The sequence below is a fragment of the Grammomys surdaster genome, unplaced genomic scaffold, assembly GCF_004785775.1.
Source record: "Grammomys surdaster isolate TR1022 unplaced genomic scaffold, NIH_TR_1.0 130, whole genome shotgun sequence".
NCBI classification, from domain to species: Eukaryota; Metazoa; Chordata; class Mammalia; order Rodentia; family Muridae; genus Grammomys; species Grammomys surdaster.
In genome coordinates, this window is record NW_021604588.1 from 4,445,373 (window position 1) to 4,454,692 (window position 9,320).

Genomic DNA, 9,320 nt, shown 5'->3' on the forward strand with positions numbered 1-9,320 from the left:
CACAAATTTTTGACATAAAGTAGGACTATTAGCCATGCCCCGGTAAAGTTGGAGGGAAGAAAATTTGAAGGACTTATAGATACGGGGGCTGATGTGACTATTATTAGAGGGCAGACTGGCCTTCATCCTGGCCTCTTTCTGAAACTCTCACACATTTACAAGGAACAGGGCAATCCAATCATCCTAAACAAAGCTCCAAGATTTTAAGTTGGGAAGATGAAGAGGACAAACAACTCAATGATATCTTTTCATAGGTTCTTTTAGGAGGGAAACTAGAAAACAAAGTGCTCACAATCTTGGGCATGTAAGGGAATAGTAAAAAAAAACAAACAAACAAAAAAACAAAACAAAAAAAACAACAATCTTTTAAAACAACCACAGTTTTATGATATCTTTTAGGTATTGCAACAGAAGAAGGAAGACCAGGCTGTAAGGCTCCCATGGTGTTTTACCTTTCTAAGGTCTTGCATTAAGCACCATTTACCAGATTTCTTCTTTACAACAAATATGAGTGTATTCCAGGGTAAATGGGACTCTGCCAAATGTCCAACCTCAAGTTGCTCCTGCACTAGTGAGGTGGCAGCTTTAATTTACAATTCAGATAGGGGCCACTGATCAACCCATACAGGATCATTATGCAACCATTGGACTTTATCTGCATGGGATGCAGGCATGACAGTGGCCATCAGGGAAAATGTCCCAGCCCTGCTTTATCCTGTTTTACCTTAGGCAAAATAGGCCGTCTCATGCCCTGTTCCTTTTTGCCCAATCCCTTATTAGGCAAGTATCCCTGTTGTAACATTTGCTTAGTAATTATCTCATTTGAACTGCACATCATAAGACTCATTTGTGAAAGAAGATCTTTGCCCTACAGAGTAACTGGTAACTGGGGCATGATATATGGGCAAATCTGTCCTGTATTGCCTTCTTCATCTTTCCAATTTAAACTCTTGGAGCTTCATTTAGGATGATTGAATTGCCCTGTTCCTTGTAAATGTGTGAGAGTTTCAGAAAGAGGCCAGAGCAAAGGCCAATCTGCCCTCTAATAATAGTCACATCAGCCCCCGTATCTATAAGTCCTGCACATTTTCTTCCCTCCAACTTTAAGATTAAAGTAGGCCTTAGATGAGAAATAACTTTTACCCAATAAGCATCTAAGGATTCAAAACTACCTGGTACTCTTTCACTTTTAGCAAATCTAGAGGGTAATGGATGCAAGGGAACCAAAATGAACTGAACAATTCTTTTATTGGCAGGTACAACTATAATACCATAGGGGAAAATGACCATAGCTTTAATTTCTCCTGTATAATCACTATCTATTATTTCTGGGTAAATCTGTAATCCTTTTATAATAGTGCTACTTCAGCCCAGAAGTAGCTCCCAGGTCCCTGAAGGTAAGGGGCCAAAAATACCTGTTGGTAAAGTCTCAACTCCCATCTCTGGGGTCAGTACTGCATAGGTGGTAAAACCGAGGTTCAATAGAGAGCTTCCTGGAGTTGCTCTGATAAGTTCAGAAATAGATTTCCTTGGCTTTGTAGCAGCTTAATGGCCCCATAAGCCACTTGTTGAGGATGCTTTGGGATCTGAGGCTGACTCCTCCTCCTATTTCCTGACAAGGGACGGTTTCGATTATCAGTTTTATATCTGCACTCATTAGCCCAGTGACTTCCTCTTTTGCACCGAGGGCAGATTCCAGGAGAATGGTTCTACTATCTGTCCATGTGTCTATTTTTTCGGACAGTCTTTCTTAAAGTGTCCTATGCCACCACACTTAAAACATCCTTTATCCCCCCGCCCCACCCCCCACCCCACCTCCCAGCACTGTGAACTACTGTACTGTAGTTCCCTGCAAGGCAGCAGCCATAGCTAGACCCTGATTATAAGATGGGCCAATTTCTGCACAAAGGCGAATATATCCTAATAAATCTGCCTTGGTCTTGGCCTTATATGGGCGTATGACTGCCTTGCATGCAGTATTGGCATTTTCACATGCCACAAAAGATATCCCTGCTTGTGGATCCCCAAAAATTCTACCAGCTGCTTTTAGAAGATGATCCACAAAATCTTGCAAAGGCTCATGAGAACCTTGTTTTATACTGGATAGATTCCCACTCAAGTTTCCCTTAGTTGGCAGTTGAGTTTGGCAGTCACGGCAGGCAGTGACTGCAATTTGTGCATAGACTCCTGCAGGCAGCCCAATCTGGTTGGCATTGCTGTCATACTGACCTTCCCCCAGGAGCATACTAAGAGCCCAATTAGCATTACCCATTTGAGCATTCATCATAGCAATGCATTTGCTGGCTTCTCCTCATTCAGAGCTCCAGAAAAGAATCTCCACCCTACAGTGTGGCCTTACAAATAAATAGTCTTCCAATCTTGGGGGTTAAATTTGCTTCTACCACTGTATCCAATAAAGCCTATGTAAAGGGGCAGTAGGTCCATACTGTGCCACAGCTGCTTTTAGTTCTTTTATTACCTTAAACTCCAAAGGCTGACATTGTCTAACTCTATTGCCCTATTGGTCAATCATTTCAACCATAGGGAAAGCTAACACTTCAGAAGTATCTTGCCCCTCCTTATGAGCCTGATTCACAGCTCTTTCTAGCGGTGATTGACGTATCACAGATTCATTGCCCTTCCCTATACTTGATGCATTTTTTAATTCCTGTCACTCATTAGTTGATTTTTGCAGTTTAATTTCTAATTCTAACTTGCAGACTTGCATATTTGCTTGGGCAACATCTTTTTTTTTGAGGCTTTTTTTAATTTTTATTTTTTTAAATAATTTATTTATTTTTTCTCAAATCGTAATTCATTCACACAAGGGTTATAAACACAGAAAGGCAGGATGTGGGGAAGGGGATGACACTGGAGTGTGGGTGTTCAGGGGGGATACAGATATCTTTCAGAACTGGGTATCAGCTGGGTGAAGGTTCAGGGGACAGGTCACTATGACCCTGCCTATGACTCACTTGTCCTTATCTAAGTTGGTATTGTCTGCCAAGGCTACCTATTTACAAGGTCTATGTCTACTCGGGCTGGTAAATTTCCACAAAAGCTGCCTGTTTACAATAGCTTATACCCATCTGTTTCAATGTTTTTCCACAGAGACCCAAGACTTGGTGTTAGTATACATGTATGACAGGCCTATTGCTGATTTTAGGCCTATGGCTGATTTTAGGCCTTCAGTGTGTAATCAGGGCTGCCCCTGACATTTCCTCCCTTCTCTAAGTATAGAAGGGCTGTGGCAATTCTAATCTTGTGAAGGCGGGGATAGAGACCTGACCTCCAGTAATTGAAGGGGACCTTGTAATGGCTCCAGTCCCCCTGTCGTTGTCCAGTGAGGCATGAGAGCCATACCCATCCCGATGTCTTTTTCCTGGAGAGGGGATACTTTTGACATCAATCCCTATGCAGTCAGGCTTGTCCCTCAGGAAACCCAGAGAGATATTTTTAACTTTTATTTATATTCCCTTGCAGTGCTTAGCCTCAAAGCCTAAGCAAGAATTCAGATTGCCAGTCAGAGGAGGTTCTGGGTAGCCCCTCTCTGCTTGGTCTAGAGGCAGAAGTCCCCCCTTTTAGGTTGGGTGGAGATGGGTTTTGGAAACACCCTGTATAAAGTAACAACCTCATCTTGAGTCTCATGGTCCTCCACAGCTAACTTATGATTTGAATAGGTTTTGCTACCAAATTATTTATCTGTTCTTTCACAGAGTTAGTCAACCTATTTGAGGCCCAGAGACCAGCAGAAATAAGCAAAAAGAACCCAAATAATGGTCCCAAGATGGGAGGAAGTAGAGTTGACAACCTTGGAGAGGCTGAAAACCAATTCTTGTACCAGCACTCATCTTTCTCTTTCTCTCTCTGACTTTTCTCAGGGCCTTCTCTGATCTATTTCATGCTCTCTTTAACCCTCACTGTCTTGTCTATGTAAAGGCAACATTCTTCTTTAAGGGCTGTACACAGTCAGGAGCTGTACACAGCCTTTTCTATTGTAATAGAGTAAATCAAGTCCAATAAGGATCTTTGCGATTTTAGGAGGTCTCTTCAGACAGTGAAATGAGGGATTTCTTCAGATTAGTGATGTCAATCTCTAGCTGTCTGATGTTCTTGTCAGTGGCCCTTCAAAGGTCTAAGTAGTATAAGTTCGGAGGACAGCATCTGGATTAGAACTTCTAACAGCAGACATCACGGGTGATTCATTTTTACCTGGGAAGCTGCCTGAGTTAAAGCTCCTGGGAGTCCCTCTTTCTCTCGGTTTTCTGAGGTTGGGTACCGTGGGCAACATCTTTTGGTGCTGCTGCTTCTACAGGTGCATAAGGTGGCCAGTCCTCTTTCTGATATTAGGGAGCCTCATTTGGATCTAATCCATCACCGGTGTCCCTGCCTTCTTTTAGAGCTGCTCTTAGCAACTTGTAAGTTCTACTTTCTAATTTAGATTCTGAGGGGGCATTTTCTGACAAGCACTCCTCCTTAAATTCCAGTTGTTGTTTCTGAGCTACAGCTAATGCCTGTGAAGTTTGCCTGTCCTTATTATCATCAGCAGCATCTTTTATGAGTGGCCAGAGGCAACAGACAGTAGGATCCACCTGGGCATTCCTTAAAACTTCCCCAACTCTCTCCCAAGTAGCCTTATCTAAAATTCCCTCATCTGAGAACTAAGGACAATATAAATCCACTTGAGCTAGGAATTTCTCCAAATATCTAATTCCTGCTTTTTAAAACTCGTTCCTCTCGCTTGACACAGCCCCTTCAGGCTGCGAACAAAAGCGTTTTTTTGTGTTTTGTTTTGTTTTGTCTTGTTTTGTTTTGTATTGCCTTGCCCCATTGCACTGCAACTATCCTAGGTGAATTGGCATTGGGTGAGTGTGGTCTCAGCCTATTTTTCCAACAGCAGACAAAGATTATGTCCTCCCCAAAATAAGATTTGCTACCAGCCAGACGGCGAGGAAAAGGTAATAACTCATCTACTGGCTCGCTCATATGGTTGCTTACCAGTTGGAGCTGCTTTTTGCTTTCACTTTGTTCGGTGGAGGGCTCCAATCAAAGCAGCGTTTCTCAGCGAGTTCTCCGTTTTCAGGCCACCTACTCGGGCACCACCAGTGGCTATCCAGCGGCTCTAAGTTGAGAAGCAATCACCTGAAAGGAGGACTGGAAATGAAAAGGACGCAAGCGAAAGAAGAACGGAGCCAAGATAGCGTTCTGATCATGCCTCAACTTTATTACAGCACACACAGAATATAAAGGGAAAAAACACAAAACCCACCCCAAGACAATAGTGCTGACAAGACTGTCTCATGTTGGCAGCCAACAGCATAGGTTCCCAGTTTCAAAAATAGTCCCTTTTTTAGAGAAGAGTTCGATTGGTAGCCGGAGCGGAGAGCAGACTCTAGAGAGCCGTGAGAGTCGCTGCCGCCTGGCCTAGTCACCACCACACCCAGGAAGAGCCACAGCCGTCGCCACAGCCCCAGTGACCATCACCTCAGACCATGAGCAGCGAGGCCAAGCTCCAGCAGCCACCTGCCCACGGTCCCCACAGCCCTTGCCAACCTTGCTGCCCTCACATTGGCACTGCTAAGGACAAGGTCATCTCAATGAAGGGATTGGGAACAGTAAAATGGTTCAATGTAAGGAATGAATACGTTTCATCAACAGGAATGACACCAAGGACGATGTATTTGTATACCAGACTGCCGTAAAGAAGAATAACCCCAGGAAGTGCCTTCGTAGTATAAAAGATGGAGACTGTGGAGTTTGACGTTGTTGAAGGAGAAAAAGAGTGTGGAGGCAGCAAATGTTAGAGGCCTTGGTGGCGTTCCAGCTCAAGGCAGTAAATACGCAGCAGACTGTAACCATTAATAGACACTATCCATGTCGTAGAGGTCCTCCACTCAATGACCAGCAAAATTACCAGAACAGTGAGAGTGGAGAAAAGAAACAGGGATCAGAAAGCGCTTCTGAAGGCCAGGCCCAACAATGACGGCCCTATAGCAGGCGAAGGTTCCCACCTTACTACACGCGGAGAGACCCTATGCACGGTGACCACAGTATTCCAACCCCTCTGTGCAAGAAGAAGTGATGGAGGGTGCTGACAACCAGGATCAGGAGAGCAAGGTAGACCAGTGAGACAGAATATGTATCAGGGTTACAGACCATGATTCCGCAGAGGCTCTCCTCACTAAAGACAGCCTAGAGAGGATGGCAATGACGAGGACAAAGAAAATCAAGGAGATTAGACCCAAGGTCACCAGCCAACTCAACACAGGTATCTCCACAACTTCAATTGCCGACACAGAGTTCCAGAGAGTCCTAAACCATAAGAGGGTAAAGAGACAAAAGCGGCCAATGCGCCAGCTCCCAAGGCTGAGCAGGGCGGGGCTGAGTAAATGTCAGCTTACCATCTCCACCGTCATTCGGTTTGGTGATGCAACAAGAAATGAATATGAAATTCCAGCAATAAGAAATGAACAAACATTGGAGCTGCTTTTTGCTTAAGTGTTTGCTTTCTGCCCGTTGACCAAATACACTCGAACTATCTGCATTACCTGTGTAACATGGGGTTTTTATTATTTTTACCTAAAGATGTCACTTTTTGGTAATAACAAACATGTTTTCAAAGAAAAGAGGCCTGGTTTTTCTCAATACACCTTCAACATTTTTTTTCTTGTTGTTGTTGTTTCATATCTGGTCAAGTTGAGATTTTTAAGAACTTCATTTTTAATTTGTAATGAAGTTTACAACTTGATTTTTTCAAAAAAAAGTCAACAAACTGCAAGCACCTGTTAATAGAGGTCTAAAAATAAAACAAACAAACAAACAAAAAACCCTTAAAAGAGGCAAAAGTGGAACTCCCAACTGTGATAAAAGATTTTCACTAAGTACATTGAAGCAACAGCAGCTGATGTGGCAATTTCTGCAATGCAGGGCAGGGCAGAAGTTCCACAATGGTTTGGGACTTCAGCATGTCCACAGGTGGCTAGGCTGACTACTCATAACAGGCTGTTCCTCTCCACCCTCATGTCCCCAGTTCCATCTCTCTTCATAATAGTCAAACTAATTTTTGCTTTCTCTCCCATCTTTCTACCACATACTTGGACACAGTAGTGGCTCCTGCTGCGGGTGAGCCACACAGCTCGTGGGCCTCTAGGTATCCTCCTCTGCTGGCAGGCTGCAAGAAGGCGCTAGGTGCTAGGCAGGGTTCTGTGAGCCTTGAGTCAGCAGGCAGATTTCTGTTGTATCTCCCTGCCTTAGCTTTATAGTACGGTGGTGGGTGGGTCTCTGGATATCTTCCTCCACCCAGGCTGACTGCATGGTGGTAGGTGGGCTCTGTGTATCTATCCTCCAACCTGCACGTCTCTGAGCCACTTTCCCCACCTGTGCCTCAGGACATGGCTATCAGCACGTCTCTGGCTGTCTTCCTCCACCAGCAGCTGTGCTGTGTGGCCTTAGGTAGTGTTCTGTGTGACTTCTGTCCCCTTGTGCCTTGAGACAGAGGGAAGACCTGTGGGCCTCTTTCCTGCCTTCATCGAGGAGCATGGTAGTCTGCCTGTTCTATGCTTTATTAAAAATGTATTTTAAAAAAACAAGCTGTGACCATTTCTAATATGCCTAACCCTTTCTTCTACATTTCTTTATTAGTCATTTTTCATCAGGTTATATTGTGCTAGTAAGCAACCTATAAATTTCAAGGACTTAGAAGACATTGATGTCTCATACATGTTACAAGTAGTTATAGGTCAGCTACATAAAGAGACATATTGAGGAGAAGTAAATTTCTCTTACAAGGAGATGCGACAGGAAGTTGTATAACAATAGGCATGTGTATTGCAAGGTTCTCTAAAGGACCAAAGCAGACAGAACGAATGTATAGGTTAAAAGGGAATTTATTAGACCAGCTTACAGAATGTGGTTCAACTAATACAAAATGGCTATCTCACTGTCTCACAACAAACAGACTGAAAGTGTGGTAGTCACTCAGTCCATGAGTCTGGATTCTCTACAGTCCTAATCTAGGCCTGGAGTCCTAGAAGATTCCTGGAGAGCTGCGAATTTTCAGTCTATGTTGGAATCCTAAAGAAGTTGAATTTAGTACTGGCTGCAAAAACAGGAGAGATGACTGTGCCAGAGAAGGTGAAGGCAAGCAGGCAAAAGGTACACTTTTCTTCTGCCATGTTCTTTAATGTGGGCTTCCAGATGAAAGTGTGGTCCAGATTTAGGGTGAGTCTTCCTACTTAAATCCATTTGATTAAGAAAATCCCTCACAGGAGTGGCCAGTAGCTTGGATTCTAGTTGGTTCCAGATACAATTAAGTTGACAACCAAGATAAAACATCATGGAATGGTGGTTATATAATCTTCCTGCAAGAGTGGATACAGATTCCTGAGAATAACAATACAATCTGGCACAATTCGTTGATTGAAGTGAGGTCAAGACTGAAAATGGCCTGCAAAGGTTTTTGTTCAATCCTCAAATATTTTCCATGTGTACAACTATAGGAATGATGTATAGATATCTGGGAAGACAAGTCTGTACAAAGAGGGGTCTTTGCAAGTGACTTTTATGACCTACTGACACAAAGCTTCCACCTCACCAAAACTGAGTGCTAATATCTTTCATACAAATTGTCCAAAAATTGATGAAATGTTGTACATTAACTGCATTGTGCTAGGCTGGCCACTGAGAAGTGCATGAGGGATAGTCAGTGATAACCCAACTTTGTGGCCCACTTCCACGTATAACCTAAAGGTTCAGAGTATTTTGGTTCACTGTTGTGATATATTTTGACCAAGTGATTGCCATCAAAGTCCATACCATTGGTTCTATGTAATAAACTGACCTCACATCATCAAAAATAACATTAGTTATTAAAGTTTATTGATTAATTAATTAACATATATAAAGCCAACATTATCCCTTTATGTACTAGATTTCAAAAGATAGATTTATTGATTCACTTTCTTTGATCAGTTCTTACTAGTGTTGTTAAAACTCTTTTATTATTTTACATTTTCATGTTTATTTTACTGAAATCAATTCTTTAGATAAGATAAGCTCTTAGTGTGTGTCTAGCTAAAACAAAAATTTGATCTACAGATCCAGCTTTGGTTCACAGGGGACTTTTATCAATTCTAACTTCTGTTGTTGTGAGTTTTGCTTTTTTGGCAGTAATTGTTATTGTCAATTTTCCTAGGAAACATTTAAAATATGTAAATTTAACCATGTAACTTTACTCCTTATAAGATTTACATATGGTCATTTTATAGGTGGTATGTCTTACAAGTTGGGTGAATTTTGTTTCTCTGATCTTCAAAGCAGTG

General features: G+C 42.5%; 1 pseudogene; it reads left to right on the plus strand.

The window, feature by feature from the left end:
- Positions 1-5,492: 5,492 nt before the first annotated feature.
- On the plus strand, positions 5,493-6,389 carry LOC114614440 (annotated as a pseudogene).
- Positions 6,390-9,320: the final 2,931 nt, after the last annotated feature.